Source organism: Callithrix jacchus, chromosome 4 (assembly GCF_049354715.1).
Source record: "Callithrix jacchus isolate 240 chromosome 4, calJac240_pri, whole genome shotgun sequence".
Classification (NCBI taxonomy): Eukaryota; Metazoa; Chordata; class Mammalia; order Primates; family Cebidae; genus Callithrix; species Callithrix jacchus.
The window spans coordinates 55449279-55467846 of record NC_133505.1 but is presented as its reverse complement, the minus strand read 5'-3'; the positions used below and the strand labels follow the sequence as shown (position 1 = coordinate 55467846).

Below are 18568 nucleotides of genomic sequence, written 5' to 3'. Positions count from 1 at the left end.
ATAATGAAATAAAAAATGAGTATGTGCAAACACAATGCAGAAGCTAACTGTTGTGTTGCAAGAGCAGTAGTGGCATGTCCCTAGACACTCTCTTGCCTTTTGACTTCTGGAAAATACAGGCTTGATTCATCAGGGAGCCCGGGAAAGTGCAGGGGAGTCAGGGAGGGTGCACAGAGCCTGCTTGTGGTACACTGCTTCCAGACAAATGCTGACTTCACAGGGGTTTTCCTTCCATTCCCACCACCTTGCTATTTTCTAAGCTTTGTTCCATTCTTGTGCTTCTTTCCACTTCTCCTGTCTTTATCCCTCCTCCTGTATCCCTCCCTCCTCTTTTCCGCTTTCCTTTCCCCTGCCTCTTCTTTCTCTCTGTCTCTCCCCTCACCTCCAACAGCCATTTCCTTCACCCTTGATAACTTTAGTCCTCTTTCTTGTGGGCAAGTCTAAGACTTCACTTTTTGAATAGGGGTTGTTGCCTACTTATAATAATCTCTGTGAGGCAGCAATACACAGCATATGACAAACTGCAGCATTTTAATAATATTCAGCAGTAGCTCTGCAATATCACCCATGAAGTGGATCCACTTTGTAAAACTGTAACAACAGTCTCGTGTTTTTCCTCTAAGTCATGTATTTTCCCTTTCCCTAACATGTAATAACTGTGATTTATTTTATTTTATTTTGTAAAGACAGGGTCTCACACAGACTGGCCTCAAACTCCTGGGCTCCAGCAATCCTCCCGCCTCAGCTACCTGAGTAGCTGGGACTTGTATAGGTGCGCACCATCGCACCCAAAAATAATGTAATTGATGACACTCCTCCTCCTAACATTCAACCCACACAAACCAGACAATGCTGGGTCCTGGATGCTAGCGATACAATGGTGAAACAGACACAGTCCTTGACCTCACAGAGGGACAACCCAGCATGAGATGGAGACAAGTGGGCAGGCTTCCTTGCTTTAGTATTATGAGAGAAACAAACATGGTTTGCTAGGAAGAACACCAAAGGGGCCCAGAAATTGGAAAATGCATTCTGAAGGATGTGAGATTCAAGGAATTGGGGCTTGGAGAGGAGGATGTGCTTCATTAGGTGGAGAGAGATAGGGAAGGAAGGGATGAGAAAGGTCCTAGGGAGAGCACAGGTGAAGGTGGGCTTTGAGGGAAAAGTAGGAGAGATAAGCCATTGTGAATTAAAGGGTTTGGCCTTTATCCTTAAGCTCCTGAAAGATTTTAAGCATGGGAATCCTACCATGAAGATTGCATTTGAGAGACATTGCCCTGGTTGCTGGGAGGAGAATGGATTGGAAGTGAGGGAAAAGATGGACAAGGAGGCCACTGTGTGATTTCTATATCAGTGATATGCTTGTGATCTTCGCCTGCTCACACCCCCAACCCAGCATCCACCCTCCCCCTCTGCCGCCTTGTGGCAGCTTCCAAGTGTACTGCTGTTCAAGGACTGACTGTCACCCCACTGAACACAATAGAGGTAGTCCAGGCCTCTCAACAACACAACTTGGGAAAATCCACACACCCCGGAATTCCCACCTTCTTTCTACAGCCAGGACCGGCTTGGTGAGTCTATGACCTGATGCGGTTGCATAGTGCCCTGCTCTCCGGAAAGTCCTCATACTTGCTTTAATGTTCTGTTTTCCTGAAATTCTTAATTTTCAAATGAGTGGTGTCACATTTTTTTTACATAGAACCCCATAAATAATGTACAGAGTTCTTCTTCTAGCAACCCATGGATGGTGGCCTCCTGATAATTCTTTAAACTCTAGGGCAAAATGGCCTGAGAACTGTAGGAGTCAGTCCAAGATTAAGAAAGATCAGACTTTGCAAAGACAGACCTTAGAGGGTCTCTCCTGAGGCTGGGAACAGACTCTTCCAGGTCCTCTTCTAACCTGCCTCTCATCAGCTCTCTGTAACATGACATCTGGACTGGGACCAGAATATGCTTCAGCTCAGTGGAAGAGGAGATTCTTGACTTTTGCAGAGTTAAACACTTAGAGAAACTTCAGGAAGAAAGCACTTGGTAAAAGGTAAAGCTGGCTGGCCCAGCCCAGCAGCTCCCTGTCTGGGGTACTGCTGTTTTTTTCAGTTCGCAGTGTATTTATTTTCTTCTTTCCAGTGGCCAGAGGACAAGTTTCTTGTTTCCTCTAGGGAGCCTGGAGAGAGGCATCAGGCACCAAATACAGGAAATCATGTGGAGAGGATCTCTTATTTATTACAGTCCCCATATTACTTCCCTTCCTCAAGCCCCCGCCCCCACCTCCAGTCACTCAGTGCTCCCAGCTTCTTCCTGCAGCAGAGAACAGAAGACAGTTCACCTCTGCTCCCGACAGCCTGGGAACTGGCAGGAGCCCCAGCATCTGAAGTCTGGTCTTGTGAAACCCCACCCTCCTCTGGCTGTGTGACTGAATGGGAGGCCCTCAAGGTTCACCTCACCTGAGAGGTTTTTGAGCAGATCTACAGTAAGGTGTTAAATTTTAGGAGCCTGCAAACCACAGAAGAGAAAGGTAGGTACTTGCATCACTTTGATTTGCCATATTAAATGTGAATCCAGCTGCTCTGAAATAGATGTGTATTTCCACATGGCTTTTCTAATGGGCTGCATGCTCTCAACCTGTGTGTCTGGTGGCAATTTACTGATTTACAAGACTGTGAGGGCCAAATAGTGAGAGGGGATATGACATTTGGATTTTTCAAATCTGTACGTGTTTGGATAAAGAATGCAACCAGTATATATATAGGTCATGACGGGGATTCTTATTTTCTTTGGAGTGCAAATCTCGTTAGAAGTTGTTGGTTTTTTTTGGCTTCTGCATCAAGGGTAATTTTTACTAACTGCCTTTCTTTTTTTAATAGTGTGGACTCCTACCATGATTTCTTTGTTATTCCTTTCTGAGTTTTTCAGTTAAAGAAGTACTAGATTTGACAGAGAATTTGCTAATAGAAATGGGAACAGGTGTTCCTAATTTGGAGTTCATACGTGCTATAAGTAAAAAGAAAAGAGTACTTGGTTCAGGGATCAGGTGGACTTCCACGTTGTTTTCTAGAATCTGGAGTGAAACAGTTGTTATTCTGAGATTTCCTGAAATTCAACACAAGTGGTGACAGCGAATACCAGTGATGGCTCAGAGGCTGTGGTGGTTGCTATCTGCAGGGATGGCACTCACTCCTCAGCTGGGCACACTTGCTGGTCACCATGGTAGCTCAACATGATAGGTCACTGAGACTCAGGGAGCCATCAGGTCTTACTTAAGCAGCACTTCACATTTCTTGGGATTTTTGTTTTTTTTGGGCCTCTTATGTTTTTATTGTTGCTTCTTGTCTTCACAACCAGCCTTTCCCCAAGAGAAATAATTTACACAGACTTCACAGAATATCAAACAATTCATTCCTATTTATTGAACATTTTCTATTCTTTTCTAGCTTATTTAGTTCCAATGCTCGTAATTTCTCACCACTAATGTATTTTACCTCAGTAGTCTCCCTCCATTCTACCTTCCATACCCTGCTACAGGGCTCTTGGGAATATGCAATTCTAATAATGCAACTCTCAGTATATATATATATATATATATATATATACACACACACACACACACACACATACATATATACAAATATACATATATGCACACATAGATATAGATATATACATACACAAACACACACACATATATATACATATATATGTGTATATATATGTATGTATACATTCTTTTTTTTCCTGAGACTGAGTCTCACTCTGTTGCCAAGCCTGGAGTGCAGTCATGCAATTTCAGATCACTGCAACCTCCACTTTCCGGGCTCAAGTGATTCTTGTGTCTCAGCCTCCCAAGTAGCTGGGACTGCAGGCATGCACCACCACACCCAGCTAAATTTTGCATTTTTAGTAGAGATGGGGTTTCCCTATGTTACCCAGGCTGGTCTCAAACTTCTGACCTCAGGTGATCTGCCCACCTTGGCCTCCCAAAGTGCTGGGATTACACATGGGAGCCACCATGCCCAACCTCAGTGAAATATTTCTGTTGCACTCTGTTGCTTACAGCCCTGCTACCTAAAGTATAGTCCAGGGATCAGCTGCGTCAGATATCAGTTGGTAGTGATAACTTGGGAACAAATTCTTTACCTCCTTCCCAGACTTCTTGAATTGGCATTCTAATCCCTGGGTGATTCATATGCATATTAAAGTTTGAGAAGCATTCACTTAAGGAGGGTAGAAAAATCAAAATTGGCTTCTTATTATTCTGCCAGCCTCATCCTCTCACCAACTGACCTCACAACTAAACTAAATGTCTTGCACTTCCCTAATATCTGAATGCTCTAACACCTGCCTATTTCTCTGTGTGCTGTTCTCCTTGCTTGTATACCTCTATTCATCTTCCCCACCCAATTGTCCATTAAGGGCTGGTTTGTACACCTTTCTGGCCCTCTATCTGCCTTCTACTAAGTGGTTTTCAAGTCTGTGATTTTTCTAGTACTTGGTGGAATGTTTTGACATATCCCTAAGCACATTAAATGATGGTTGCTATATTTACTTTCATTCTTGAGGAGTTGTTGGTCTTCTATGTCTAAATACACAGCACTTCGCATAGTTTTGGGCACCTAGCTTCTGCTCAATCAATTTTGTTGAATGAATAAGTGAGGGAATGAATGTGTACATTGTTTGAAAAATCCTAATAAATTATCAGATCAAGATCTATAGTTTGAATCTTCCAAGGATATTTTTAATCCCTATAACATTTCCTACACTCTTCTCTCTGAAATGTTGCTGGATTTATTTACTCACCAAATATTTTGAGTACTTTCCACGTGCCATGGTTTTTAGAACATATTTCTTTGTGTCTTTGTGGCAGCCTCTTTTATTAGGTGTTCCCCGATCAGTGCCCCTTATTCTCTGCCACTCTAAGTCCGGGACTCACTGAGTACCTTTTATAGGGCAGGCAGTGTGCTATGTGCTAGAAATATGATGGCAAACAATATAGATGTGCATCCTGCCTCCATGCAGCATTCATCTGGGGGACTTGCTTTTTGTCATCCTCTATGTTACTTCTCTTTATGGAAGTATTAACGAAAGCTGAAATAAGCATTAAACCTAACAAATGCTGGCACGTCCAAGTAAAGGCCTTGAGAGCTTGAAGCTTGAAGTCAGTGTGATTCAGTAGAAAGAAAGCTAAACTGTGCTTTGGAACCCCAGATTTAGTCCTGTGCCTGCAACTCTCTTGCCATGTGACCCTTGGGTGGATCCACAATCTTTCTCTGAACCTTGATATTTTCAAGTGGTGAACAAGACAGAGAGCTACAGGGGAGAGAATTCCTGATTTCAGAGTGTCCAGAGAAGACCATATCCACAGAGCCACTGTAATGACATTCTGTCATGCCACAGTGCAATTTGGAAGGCGGTGCTCTATAGGTCTCTGAGTCCAACCAGCTTGAAGAGAGCCATTTTATTACTATGCCCATGTGTTCAGCCATTGACATTAACATTGTGCTTTGGCACTTCCCCAAGAGGACAGTGTGCCCCTGATTCCTGGGGAGCAGTGCCCTGAAACTTAGAGGAATCTGCTAGGCATTCATTGTTGGGCATAGAGCTGCTTTGAAGCAGGTGAGATGAGGAGGGAGGAAGGGCCACCATTAAGCAGTCCCTGCTTTAGGAAGCAGCCAGGAAAAGAGAAGGAACTAGCTCTACCAAGTGGTACAGGAAAAATCTAGAAGCAGGAAGAATATAGCCAGTTCCTGACATCATTCCTCACTGCAGCACAGCGAAAAGGATTGCCTTTCTGACTACATGTGATATTTTCCTTGTTCTACCCAAAGATTTGTGTCTTAGCCAGATTTCACTTAGAATCAAATGTTGGAGAAGGGCATTGTATCATTTTCCCACATTTTGCACTCCCATGGACACTTGGGAGAAAGCAAACAGCCACAACCATCAGGTTTAGGCTGAAGCAAACTGCTGAGGCGCTCTCAAGGGACCGCTGTTTCTGTCTTCCAGGCTTCTTCTCTTCCTCCTCCATTGTCCAGAACTTCCAAATGAGATGCCTCCTACACCTCTAGAATCCCTTCTTGCTTCCTGTTGCGCCTATTCCTTTCTGCCTCCAGGCTTCCGCTATGTCCACCTTGTCTACAGCTGCCTTTCAGCAGCTGAATGTTTTCTGCTGGTAATTTTTTTTTTTTTTTTTTGAGACGGAGTTTGGCTCTTGTTACCCAGGCTGGAGTGCAATGGCGGGATCTCGGCTCACCGCAACCTCCTCCTCCTGAGTTCAGGCAATTCTCCTGCCTCAGCCTCCTGAGTAGCTGGGATTACAGGCACGCGCCACCATGCCCAGCTAATTTTTTGTATTTGTAGTAGAGACGGGGTTTCACCATGTTGACCAGGATGGTCTTGATCTCTTGACCTTGTGATCCACCCGCCTCGGCCTCCCAAAGTGCTGGAATTACAGGCGTGAGCTTCTGCTGGTAATTTCTTAACTACTCATGTTCACTTTAATCTCTGTCAATAAGCACATGTTGCAACAACAAAAACATGCTAACCTGCATGAGAGGTTTCCAGTGGCCTGCCACAGATCTCAGGCTATATTTGAGATCAGCCTGGACTAGATCTGGCTCAACATTACTTTTTAATGAGAGGCATGCTGTGGGCTAGAACGAGGAAGACCTGGCTTTTAATCTCTTGTCTTGAACAAGTAATTGTATCTTGCCAAGTCTTTGTTTTGTTTCTTATATGAGCTAATACTTAGTGCACAAAGTTGTAAGATTAATTATCTAAGGTGCCAAATAGGTTTCTTTAAAAAAACACCAGGTCTTAAAAGAGGAGGTTGGCCAAGATGGTGAAAATGAGAAAACTGTTATTCACAGAAAAGTTGAAGGAACATTTAGGGGACAACCGAAGTCAGAAGTATATCTTGCAGCACATGAGGGCTGCCTTGAAATATTTAAAGGTTGCTCTGTGTGGGAAAAGAGAAGGCCAACAGAAGATCAATGAGTGGAAATTATAGCGTAACAGATTTCAGCTCAATGTGTGGAAGGATTTACCCACCATCAGAATCATCTAAAAATGAGTGAGCTGCCTTGTGGTGTGGTGAACGCCCTGTCCTGGGCAATATTCCAGCACCCTGGAAGACGGAGCAGTGGCCGGGGTGTTCCCAAAGGGATGCCCGCACTGGGTTGAGTCCGGGTAATGACCTCAAAGGTCCCTTCCCGCTCAAAGCTATCAAGAGTCTCGTGATGTCAGTGCAGTGATCCAAGCCACCAAATGAAGGTCTGCCAAAAAATCATCAGGCTAGATAGAGTGAGGATAGCCGACTTTTCACCAGCCAGCCCTACCTATCTGCTGCAGTGAGTTTAAAATAGGGTCTTAGTAACAATGGAGTAGGTTGGACTTCCAGGAAAGAGTAAAAAAGAAATGAGAACAATGAGGAGGGAAAAGTTCGCTGTAAACCACTCTTCTTGGGTTACTCTTTAACTAAATTGTGGGTTACTTCTTGTGCTGCAGACACATTGCTGTTTGATAGAAAACTGCTGCATTTTGGTACATTTTCAGTCCAAGTAGAGTCAGGCAAATAACAGCAAGGTGCAGAGCTTTGGCGCTGACTTCCCTCTAGCTATAAAACGGAAACATGGCTACCTGGATATGGGTTCCTGGCCATTCAGAAATCTAATTTTAAAATGTGAAAAAGAAACTGATTCGACCATCTTCTAAATTTCAAGGACTATAAATGGAGTATTTGACTTTTGGGGAGAGAAGAGAGCTGGCTGGAACTGTCTGCCTGCTCTGAGTCAAGTTCACCAGACTCTGCCTTCTACCCATCTTTCCTTTTCTGCTACATGAACCACCTCAAGAGCAGTCTCTCTGCCAAGTAAGGACCTGGAAACTTTTAGAGAGGTGAGACTTTAGCTTAGGTAGGCCCTATACACATCATCAACCACTCCAGGCAGCCCCAGAACTTTCTGTTAATACTTTATCCTTCGTGGACTCAAAGAACTTGCAGTTCTGGACCCTCATACATTTCTGACCGTGCTTGGGCAGCATCTCAGCATACCTTTGCTTTCCTCAATCTCACTTTGAGATCCTGGGGGGAAAACGCAGCAATCCTGTCCATAGAAATAGATACTAGCGAATGCTATATATTTTCAAACCGAAACAAAGCCGTGATATATTTTACTCTCGAGGCTTACCTAAACTAGCTTTCTTAAAAAGCACTAACTAAAAAAAACATTCTTTGAAATGTAATCAACTGTGCAGGAGAAAATCATAGAAACCCTTGCAGACCCGACCAGGGTGTTTATTTTTAGATGCACATCAGCCTACCCGGCATAGCAAAGCAACTGTCTAATGTCCAAAGCATGGCCCTGGGAATTTCCTCTAACAAGGCTGTGTTTCCGCCCATTGTTAAAGCACAAAGGACAGAAGGAGGCCTGAGTAAAGGCTCATGTTAACCTCGCTTACAGTGAAATCTGGAACCTGTCATCACCTCGGTTGGATCAATGTGGTCTTGAGGACTGGGGTCAAGAGGGAGATTGCCCGCCAACTCTGGACAGATGCAAATGAGTAGTCATCCAAAAATATTCCAGAGACCAGCGACGGCAATTCAAAAGTAGTAAAGGGCCAGCTTTCTCTTTGTAGTCAAGGATCTAAATATCATCCGTGCTATGAAATGGATTCTGGTCCAGACCTGAGACAGGGATGCCATTTGAGGATCTTGGCTTGAATTGCAATTAATAAAGGTGTTTTAGGCATATTTTAGTTTAAAAAGGCATAAAGGTGTATACACATGGCCCCAATACACATACACACATACACCGGCACACATTCACTACAGCAAGTATCAGATACCTGAATTGCCCAGAACTTTGTTATTTTAGGCGTTTCTGATCCTTGATCTATTCATTGATGAAATAGGCATAACAGATCTCACATCTATTAGTTTAGGGATCAATAAGGTACAGTATTACAGATAATCTCACCCAAAATAGACTGTTGCTTAAGTGTTTGCCTCTTGATCATAACATGCCTTGAGCTTCTTACAAGAAACTTCTGTACAAATATTTACTGTCAAGTCTCCAGGGGCTTTTGTTTGTTTTGCTACTACATAAAGAGAAAGCCAATTTGTTACTTAATTGGCACACTTTACAAACAGAGCTTTTCATGACTTTGTCAAGCTCTTTCTACTCCTAGGCAAGGCCACTGCATTATTACTCAAAGTTAAGATGCTCAGGGTTATGTCTAGGGATCTCTGTGGAAGATGAAGAGGTGGGTCTCAGGTCTGCACACAACAGTCCACACCCATCCTGTCCTGTGTTGAGTCTGTGATCTGCATTCCACAGCCCCATAACCATCCTTTGCCCAGTCAAAGGCCCAGGAAGCAAGGGGGACCTGCACGTACAAACACCAGCCTGAGCAGGAACTGGGTTGTTGGCCTCTGCCAGCAGGTGGATGTCCAGGCCCCCGCCAGGTCCACAGATTCAGGAAAATGTGTTGTAGCCCTTTGGTGAGAATGTGAGAATGTTAGTAAAAACGCCTTTATGGATTGTTTTGTTTGCAAGTGTTTATTATCAGACACCCCTCAGGGGTTCACAGGGCAGGTTGCGAACGTCCGAAGTGGGGCCTGGGAATTTCCTTCCACAAAGCCTGTGCTTCCTCTCTTTGTTACTTCTTAAAGAACAAGTCGAAGCATTACTAGAGAGCCTTACTTAACCCTTTATCCTGCCCACCGCTTCTTCATTTATATCACAGAAACATCATGCTACCAGCCATCTTAGGAGAAAAAAGATGTTTGGATTTTGGTTGTGGCGTGCACCGCAGATGTGCATGTATGTGTGCATTTGTGTACATGAATGTGCATACATTTGTGTGTTAATGGAAAGGAAATAGGTAAAGCACAAAACATACTACATTTTAAAAACTTTTCATTTGATATTATAACATGCACCCAATCATTGGTCAGACCAGAGGAAACTTCTTTCTTTATTGTGATATGAATTCCTGCTAAAAATGATGACTCAATTTCAGTTCACTGTCCCTAAGAAACGGCTCTCTTAGAATTATAGTTGCTTTTCACTTTTGGAGTCTACTTATTGGTTAAAACTGGGGTATAGTGAGTTGAGAGATATTTCAGTTAACCAAGAATTATTTATTGAATATATTCTAAGTGTCTGGACTCTAAGAGAAACCAGAGATTCTGTGCTGCAAAAAAATTCAAGACCGTATGATGTATTTATACATATATACAAACACACAAACTCAACGCATTGCAAGTGAGAGTGCAGAGTGCAAAGAAGTCAGATATTTGTATGGTCTAAGGCTAGGAAAGATTAGAAGAGGGATATGGGCCCTCATCCAGCCTAGACTCTTCAATTATCCCCGGAGACATCTTCATGATGTCTTCACTGCCCCTAAATCTCCAAGCACCAGTGTGGCCAAGTGGGTACACTGTACACATACACATGTACTCATGTGCACACACACTGCTCTCAGGAGACAGCTGTGCCTTCTTGGAGGATAACTCCATTGGCCTTCTCACCCCCTACTCCATGCTAGGATCAGCTTCAATACCCACCTATTTTGCCCTCCTGTTTTGTCCCAAGGGAAGGCAGACCCTTCCCTGCATTCAGAGCTCAAATCTCCCATGTGCCTGCCCTCTATTCCCATAGCCCCCTCACTAGGCTCCCCTCTTACTGGCCCTTTCCTGTTATCATTTAATTATTCTTAGGTCCTTCTCATCTTAAAACAGTAGCAGCAGAAGCTCTTTCCACCCCATATTTTTCCTCAGCTACACTTCCATCTTCATTTCCCCTCACCACAAAATTCTTGAAAGGGTTATGGCTATTCATGTCTTCACATCATTACCAACTATTCACTTTGTGTTCTGTCTCCCCTACCTCAGTGCACCTCAGCAAATGCTTTTGTCAAGTAGATAAACTGGTGGGATACTGAACATAGATACATAGATACAGAGGTCTCTGTGACTTCTGTATCCTTAAATCCAACTCATTTATTTTCAGCAGGACTTGACACTGTTTTTCACTACCTCTAGTTTTGTCCCTGCCTTCCAGGACACCAAGGGACCTGGCCATCCTCTTTCTTCTCTGGCTGCAACTTCCCAGATTTTTTTTACAGGTTCTTTTCCCTCTGCCATTTCCTCAACTTCCCAATGGCCATAACTGGGACCACTTCTCCATTCATTCTGTCTCCCTGCTCTGTCTCTCCAGGTTCATTCCTCTGCCTGGAGTTATCTTTTCTCCCTTATCTGTTTATATGGTTTGCCTGTGTCCCCACCCAAATAGAGGGTGGGGCCAGGTAGAGATAATTGAATCCTGAGGGTGGTTTCCCTTATACTGTTCTCATGGTAGTAAATACATCTCATGAGATCTGATGGTTTTATAAATGGGAGTTCCCCTGCACAAGCTCTCTTTCCTGCCACTGTGTGAGACATGACTTTGTTCCTCCTCACTTTAGGCCTCCCCAGCCATGTGGAACTGTGAGTCCATTAAACCTCTTTCCTTTTTAAATTATCTAGTCTTAGTTATGTCTTTATCAGCAGTGTGATAACAGACAAATACATCCGTCAAGTAAACTATCCTCCAAAGCCCATTTTAAATGTCACCAAATTACTTCCATTTTACAGGTCACCCCATCCCTATGCAAGACTAATCACCCTGCTAAGTGCTTTGCAGCATTGTCCCAAGCCTGCTTTACAGTGCCTTTTGTGTTTGAAATCTCAGTAATTATTCACATGCACTTCTTTCCTAGGACATAGGGATGTCATCTTTGTTTTGTTTTGTTTTGTTTTTGATAAGAGACAGGGTCTAGCTATATTGCCCAGGCTGGAGTGCAGTGGCTGTTCACAGGCACGATCCTACTACTGATCAGCACAGGAGTTTTGACCTGCTCCGTTTCACCCCTCCTTAGGCAACCTGGTGGTCCCCTGATACCGGGAGGTCACCATACTGATGCTGAACTTAGTGTGGTCACCTGATCAGCATAGCGCACTACAGCCCAGAACTCCTGGGCTCAAGCAGGAGTAGCTGGGACTACAGGCACATGCCACCATGCTCGGCGAAGGGATGCCATCGTATTCATCCTTTTACTGCTCACCCCTAGCAAAGTACCTGGCACATTAGGTTTTTAATCAATATTTGATGTAGAGTTAGAAAGGCAAAAGTGTCGCTTAAGTGAGTTATCTCTTATTTAAGTAAACAACATCTTGTACTGTTTCAGGATGGATGTATTCATTTCATTTTAATATAATTTTTGAAACTTTACTCACATTTAGGCTAATAACAAACTTTTATCTTTCCTTAAAATCAAAATCACAATTCTTAACACTTCCTATATGAGTTTGCAATTCCTGTTTACAAGCAGCAATGAATGACACTTGGACGTCACATTTTATTTAAATCATCACTTAGGGAGAATTTCCAAATGTGTCATGACTGACACTGCATATTCATGCACCTGAGGTGGGGTTGCCATGGTATGGCAGAAGTAATATTTTTCAAGGTCATTACTTCACTGTGGATGTTGGTGTTGCACACATTTTCCACAGCTTGCCTGCAGAACTTGTCTACTCTTCCTTCAAAGCCACAAAGATTGATTTACTAACCTATCTGAAGGGGAACCATGGTGGCCATAGAGAATGAGCCTAAGCACTGAGCCAGGACAGATTCCACACAATCTCCTGTCTTCCGGAAGTTCATAAGATAGGAATGCATCTTAGGGCACAAGGCCAGAGGCTCACTTAACTCTGGGTGGCAGATGGTAGGCTACCTCCTCTGTTGAATTATGAAAAGAAAGCATGTGACCTGCTCTTTATTTTGAAAGATAGCATCCCTTTAAAAATCTCTATTTTGGGTTTTTGTAATAATGGATGTGTAATATATTAGTATAAGATAATGGTAATTGACATATAAAATATAACATTTACATGAAGACGCAAAGCAGAAAGCAGTTTGTGCAAGTGTGGTCTAGAGGCCAGCAGTAGATAAACTGGTGGATACTGAACAAAATGCAGATCTCTGGGCTCTACCTGAACCTATTAAATTGAAACCTGTGTGTGTAGGAAGATGGGGGTAGAAGTAAGACAGGGAGCAATGCTGCAAAATCTGCATTTTCCAACCAACACCTTAGAACAGGAGTCCCCAGCCCATGGGCCATGGACCAGTGCTGGTTGGTGGCCTCTTAGAAACAAGACCACACAGCAGGACATGCACCTCGGGCGAGTCAGCATTATTGCCTGAGCTCTACCTCTTGTTGGATCAGTGGTGGCATCCAATTCTCATAGGAGCTTGAACCCTATTGTGAATTTCACATGCAAGGGATCTAGGTTGTACGCTCCTTATGAGAATCTAATGGCTGATGATCTGAACAGTTTTATCCTGAAATCATGCCTCCACTTACCCCGCTTCTCCTGGTTTTTTAGAAAACTTGTCTTCCATGAAACCAGTACCTGATGCCAAAGAGGATAGGGACTGCTGCCTTAGAAGTACTTTCAAAATATGAGGCACATTTAGTCAGGCATAAAAAACAATGTTTAGAAAATATCTACCAGCTTTGTTTAGAAAAGTGTTTACACTAGAGGCAGACGGGTCCCTCCCTGCATTTCTCTGGGTAGGTTAATGATTTTGTAGTCCACGCTCATGTTTGCAGGGACATTCGTCCTGCTGAATTGTACCCTTTGTCTGGACTACAGATTTGGAACAGAATTCTATGTTGCTTCGTGCCATCTTTCAAAGCATCGTATGTTTAACTCTTCATTTGTTTATGTTTCAGCAGCTTACCTTGAAGCATGATATAGTAGTGGCAAGAGCTGGGTTTGGGATTCAGAGTCTGCCTCAGATTCTTCAATTTGATAGACTTTCAATCTATATAGGTTTTAAACCAGATTTGACAAGTTGTTTAACCTTTCTGAGCCTCTTTCTTTAAAGTAGGAGTAGCTAACTAGTTCATGGAGTGTTGTGAAAATTAAATGGCATTGCGCATTTTAAAAGCTTGTTAAAAAACACTCAGCAGAGGCCCTGTGATGGAGGTGGTCCTCAACGAGAGATAGCAAATAAAAATAGCAATACTATCATCATCATCAACAACGACAATAAACGTGCTGTGAGAAAGAAATCATCCGCTAGTTTTTCAGCATTAAAATAGTATTCTGCACAAAGTAGGTGCCCAGAAACATTTTTACAGGGAATCTTATTTGTAAATATGAATACATATATTGGGAAAAGGATAGGATTTAAAAAGTGAAAATATGTAACCAAACTGCTGTGTCACTTGAGAGCAAACCTCAGCTGCTCTTGATAAAACTTAGCAACTTTCTGCAAAAATCATTCATTTTCTCAGAGATGGTCTGAAGTTCTTACTTACTTTAGCAGGCAATTATGCCTTATTTTTGTATGTATAAGTTTCATATCTGATGGAAATTACTAAATCCAGGTTTTTTTTTTTCCTCTTTTCACCTGAGACCACCTTTAGTCAACAATTTCCTGTGACAATTTTCAGGAACATGCAGACTTTATTTATTGCAATGCATTATCCTTCAAAAACAAGACCTATAATTGAAGAATTGGTTAATGCCTACAGCCTATTTACTGATATGCACTAGTTCCATTTTTTTTTTTTTTTTTGAGATGGAGTTTCCCTCTTGTTACCCAGTCTGGAGTGCAATGGCGCGATCTCGGTTCACCGCAACCTCCCCCTCCTGGGTTCAGGCAATTCTCCTGCCTCAGCCTCCTGAGTAGCTGGGATTACAGGCATGCGCCACCGTGCCCAGCTAATTTTTGTGTACTTTTAGTAGAGACGGGGTTTCACCATGTTGACCAAGATAGTCTCGATCTCTTGACCTTGTGATCCACCCGCCTCGGCCTCCCAAAGTGCTGGGATTACAGGCTTGAGCCACCACGCCCAGCCACTAGTTCCATTTTTAAACCCAATAACTCAAGCCACCAAACAAAATTCACACACATGTATGAGCGCATACATGCACACACACAGACACACACACTCATATCTCTAATGGTTATGCATGTGGGATCAGATTCTTCAGTTTGCTCGGCTTTCAGTTTATGTAGGTTTTAAGCCACGTTTGTCAAGTTGTTTACCGTAGTTTGGCAAGTTGTTTAGTCACAGCTCACTGCAGCCTCAAATTAGTGGGCTCAAGTGATCCTCCTACCTCGGCCCCACAAAGAGCAAGATTGCAGGTGCTTGCCACCAAGCCCGGCTTTTTATTGTTTGTAGAGACAGGGTCTTGTTATGTTGCCTGGGCTGATCTGAAACTCCTGGCTTCAAGGGCTCCTCCCGTCTTGACCTTCCAAAGTAATAGGATTAGAGATATGAGCCACTGAGCAGGCCTAGAATTTACATTTTCAACAAGTTACCAGAATGTTCGGGGACCACTGCTCTGTCTACTGAGCAGACTCTGGGTGTGAAGCCAAGAACTTAGCCAAAACTATTTGGGTAATTCTTAGGTTGTACTAAAATTTGAAATTTCCTGGGAGGAAGAATCACTAATCTCTTTATCTTCTTTGCTCTAAGTGCTCCTTTAACTTTTAAATATTTCTGTAGTTTAAGAAACTCCAACCCAAATATTCCTGATATTCTGGTTCATTTTGGTCTGTAAGGGGTCAAAATATAAGAACTTGTAGCGTTCTTTGGAATTTAGAAAATCAGCCCTTTGAAATTTTTCTTTTCCAAAGCAGGAAGTCACTTGTTGCCCAGAGCAAACACTTGAGTCAAGCGTTTGCCTCTTTAAGGGTTTCAGAGCTGTGGCTTTTGAGCACATTTCTCTACATTTTAGAACAGTCTGAATCTGAGTCTGTACAGAATGGGTTATGCATGTGGAAATACGAGATCTGTGTCTTTGAGTGAGGCCAACTGGCTAAGGCTGAAATGTATCCTGAGGGCTGTTATTTCCTCCGTGGTAGATAAGGCAGGAGGAGGCTGGGAAATCCAAAATTCTCTCAACAAAGGAGAATTGGAATGATGGATAGGGAAGAAGAGGCACTATGTGCTTATTTTCTCCTTTGCTTACCAAACGCCGACAGAAAGCAACTATCTTCTTTAATGTCGTGGTCACAAACTAAATTTCTCAAAACAAATACTTAGAAGAAAAAGATTGAGGTGAAAAATGTAATAGCAAGTGGCTGAATTAATCTTTAACATGAGTGATGAATTCAGAGTTGTACCCCTTCACCCCAGGTTATACCAAAATCTGTGCATCCTGAGTCCCAAAGTAAGTCCTGCAAAACCTCGCATATAGAAAAAGTAAGTCAGCCGTTAGTATTGCCGGTTTAGCAGCCAAGGAAAACCATATTTTTCAATCTCTGTTTGGTTTCAGATACAGAACCACAAATACCAACTGTATATATTGAAAAAAAATCCACATACAACTGGGCCTTCGAAGTTCAAACTCCTGTTATTCAAAGGTCAACTATAATTGAATATCATAAGAAGATAAGTTCTCCTGAGGATTTTATAATCATTCTAGTAGTCTAAAGTCCTCTATCTATAGAACTAAAATGCAAATGCCATTGAGAATATCTGGAAGTAGCTGGAAATCCTCATTCATTGAAGTTGATTCGGCTCCATTTACAATCTCTACTACGTGCAGAAGCAATGAGCTAAATATATGTTTGAAGATTTTCCAGCACTACATGTTTTCTTCTTTAGTATAGCAGTAAAATGAATTAGTTGAAGCTCCCCATTCCATATCCTCACAACAAAATTCAACCTTTAGTGAAAGTCACTTTTGAATTTTGAAACAATGAGTTCGAAGGGAAATTACTAAAAATAATTGAAATTAACAGTGATTGTACAAAAAGGAAGTAAACAAAAAATTGCTTTTATAGAGCGCAAGAGACAATGCATTTTATTTAATTTACTCTTTCCCCTCATTTGTTTAATTTTCACACAGGGATTTTACTTGAAGTCACATATGCTCATTTGGTTGCCTACTTATTTACTGTGTGTTGCCACAAGTCTCTACACTCCTCCCAAACCAGTGCCCTCCCGTTTCCTGTGCCCCTTCACACCTTTGAGCCCACCTTGAGTCCACCTTAAGCTTCAGCTCTGCCTGCCCATTATCCAGATACCCTGAGACTGGCCACTCAACGAACCATGTTAAAGCAAGATTCCTGCCCCAGAGTGTAGAAGAGAACCGCTAGTTAAAGGAGTAAGCAATGAGTCCCTGGGACTTTTGCTTTGATATAATCAGAAAAATAGAAACAATGAAAAATAAGGCTAGTTTTGGGGAGGAGAGCTCTTTGTGAAGGACTCTGTGGTAGAACCTGTGTGGTCATCTCTAGATTTGTGGTTTTCAGAATGCGGTTTGCACAAGAGTTACCTGGAGAGTTTGTTAATGATGAAGACCTTGGGGCTGTACCTTGAAACTCTAGGTAGGGGAACTTACAGGGGGTACCCAGAAGTGCTGGTCAGGGGACACCAAAAGAGCTGATTAACCACCTTACCCATGTAAATCACTAAGGTGCTGATCCCCACCCACCAAGATGCTCCTTCATCTAGTGGGATAAGGAGGTGGACTCCAAGATTTTAAACACAAGCTCAAAGGACCACTCACTTCCAGTGGCCTCATCAACCAGAATCTGTTGGCTTTTTCACAGCAGCCCCAAAGCTTCTCATTCTCGCTGGCTTCCAAGATGATTGACAGAGCCAAAAAATACAGAACTAGACCAGTGCTACTTGCCAGTCAACAGTGTTTATCAAGGGTTAGAGGAGTGTGGGAGGAAGACACCACACGCTCTGATTTGCTGCTTATAAGATGTCAGGTGGTGGGGTCTGAGGCCAGCAGAAAGGAGGGGAAAGGGAGGAGGGTGCTGTAGAAGGCACCCAGCATGTTATCATTCTTCTTGCAAAGACTCTTCAGAGTAAACACTGGAATTCATTTGCAGGCTTTCCAGAATTAAAGACTGTACATTTTCCCCAAACACCAAAATTAAACTGTAAATCCTGTTTATTCATAAGTTACATGTAATAGAAAACATATTTGATTATTGATAACTTCAAATCAGTATTCCCACCTTCCTCTTATTAGTACTCTTGCCTTCTGTGGTTTCAGCCACTCATGGTCAACTGGGGTCAGAATGGAAAATTCCAGAAAAAAAATTGTAAGTTTTAAAATGCATGCGTTTCTGAGTAGTATGATGAAATCTCATGCTGTTCATTCTGTTTTACCTGGAATGTGAATCATCCCTTTGTCCAGCATATTTCTGTCCACTGGTCACTTAGTAGCATTTTTAGTTATCAAATCAACTGCCAATGTATGTATTGCAGAACCTGTGTTCAAGTGACCTTTATCTGACTTAGTCATAGCCCCAAAACACAAGATTCATGATGCTGGTATATTATATTGTTGTTCTATTTTACTGTTAGTTATCGTTGTTAATCTCTTAACTGTGCCTAATTTATAAATTAAATATTATCATAGGTATGCATGTATAGAAAAAAACGTGGTACATATGGGGTTTAGTACTATCGATGATTTCCGGCATCCACTTGGGGCCTTGGAGCATATCCCCCTCTGATAAGGGGGACCACTGTGTTGCCTTGCAAC

The 18568-nt window shown here is 42.5% G+C and overlaps 1 protein-coding gene across 9 annotated transcripts in view; it reads left to right on the top strand.

Annotated features, from left to right (window-relative positions):
• The first annotated feature begins 2305 nt into the window (after window positions 1-2305).
• The window catches only part of ADGRF5 (adhesion G protein-coupled receptor F5), a 99003-nt gene continuing 82740 nt past the window's right edge, over window positions 2306-18568 (top strand). For all 9 annotated transcript variants that reach the window (XR_013534254.1, XM_035295849.3, XM_078369349.1 and 6 more), the window contains exon 1: window positions 2306-2515. The gene's annotated coding sequence lies outside the window, so the exon portion shown is untranslated. The remainder of the gene's footprint in view (window positions 2516-18568) is intronic.